Source organism: Engraulis encrasicolus, chromosome 20, assembly GCF_034702125.1.
Source record: "Engraulis encrasicolus isolate BLACKSEA-1 chromosome 20, IST_EnEncr_1.0, whole genome shotgun sequence".
NCBI lineage: Eukaryota > Metazoa > Chordata > Actinopteri > Clupeiformes > Engraulidae > Engraulis > Engraulis encrasicolus.
Window position 1 is genome coordinate 10,125,276 of NC_085876.1, and position 1,807 is coordinate 10,127,082.

At 47.3% G+C, this 1,807-nt stretch overlaps 1 protein-coding gene across 3 annotated transcripts in view; it reads left to right on the forward strand.

Moving 5' to 3' along the window:
• The window catches only part of pag1 (phosphoprotein membrane anchor with glycosphingolipid microdomains 1), an 85,817-nt gene continuing 84,010 nt past the window's right edge, over nucleotides 1-1,807 (forward strand). For all 3 annotated transcript variants that reach the window (XM_063185394.1, XM_063185397.1, XM_063185396.1), the window contains exon 1: nucleotides 1-294. The gene's annotated coding sequence lies outside the window, so the exon portion shown is untranslated. The remainder of the gene's footprint in view (nucleotides 295-1,807) is intronic.

Here is a 1,807-nt window from a genome sequence, read left to right on the forward strand (position 1 = left end):
GGAGGAGTTGGCTGGCTCGGCTTCTCACTCGGGGAACGAACCAGCGCTGGCACTATACTAGGCTGCGAGTGCGTGGATGATGCATGCGTGCCTTGCTCTCCTTCTGTCTCTCGGGCTTTCACTGTGTGGTTCTCGTTAAAAAAGACACGGGGCAGACGGAATACAAGCCACTACCTGCTGTTTAGTTGCTAAATTGGGATCTGGGTGTGTGTTCTAACTGGACGAGACCGTACGCACTAAATTAGAAGACATCGTATAGTGCGCCCTGCTGCACTGTATGGATGGTCGCTTCTGGTAAGTGGTGGTCTTTTTTCCCCATATGTCTCACTACCCAATTATAACGGTAAAAGTTGATGTCTGTCTCTACATAGGTGAAGAGAAGCGTTTTCTTTGAATCAGCCACAAACTTAATTGATTTGGTGGGGTTCTGATCACGTAAAAGACTGGTGTGAATGCCGCAGCATGCGAAGGAAGGCGGGTATCACAGTCGAGTGGTGGTGCTGTGTGCTGCCGGTGGCCAAAATTCGCCCAACGAATTTCGGGGTCTTTGGTGTCTGTGATTGAAGCAAGGCGGGGGGTTGGGGGAAAATGTGGTGTCGATACGGTTGTTAAATGCAGTATACACGCCAGGCTCACACAGACACACTGTTGCTCTTTTTTTGTTTGATTGATGTTTTACTAGCGGGGCTGAAGACGCGGTTTCAAAAGGACCTGTCTGCCTGTTGAAAACCGTTGTGTGCAGTTGTCTGCTCAGCTGCACCAGGTTTTCCCTTTTCTCTCTATATTGCCATTCTTCTGCTCCATCAAACAAGACTGACAGTCCACAATAATGGGTTTGCAATGGAGGAAATACCTGTTATTACGCAGGAGGTAACAGGTTATCATTCACCATGGATAGCGCTCGTTTGTCAGACATGCCTAGTGGCCAAAATGGGCGAGTTCAGACTAACTTGGTGGCGTTTCGCGTCGTTATAATTGTGTAACAACAAGTGGGCTATTTCGAGGAGCAAAACAGAAAGTGGAACGACGACGACTCTTGGACATGACCAATTTTTCATCGGTATCGCCTTGTCAACAGGGTCCATTGTGTCCATAACGGAGACGTTTCCTTCTGCTTAGAGACAAACTTGGAGAAGCGACCGTCACGTAGCCTTGTTGATCTGTTTTGGTCCTTGTTGGTGATGCATGGCCTGTCATTATGTGATTTCATCACTATGTTGTGACTGTGTTTGGTTCAAGACCTGTCTTTTCTTTCTGGCACACCTTGGTGTTTCATCATGCCACACATTTCCAATGGCCCTTGGTGACAGAAAGTCACTTGCTTATTAATAACAAGAGTAGTATCCTGTAAATACCCCCCCCCCTCTCACACACACACACACACACACACACACACACACACACACACACACACACACACACACACACACACACACACACACACACACACACACACACACACACACACACACACACAGCGCCTTCCTCGCGTGCCTTTGTGTAGGCTATCTCAAAGGCATCTCTAAGCATAACATTGGGATTGAGGTCAGTGAGTGGAGTGGCAACACTGCTTGCTAAGTAAGTAGCAGTGATGTTGTTGTGACTACTGGTTATACAGTTTTAAAATGCCATGTCCATTCGGACACTTCAACAATCTGGGACCAAAACAAACTAGATTATGCTAAATCAACTCCCTAAGTAGGGAATTAAAACCGCAGATTTGACTGTGTAGTGGGGACTTGAGCTGAGAGAGTACAGAAAACATCCTCTGGGCTTACCATGGAGAAGGGATGAGAACAGGCAACCC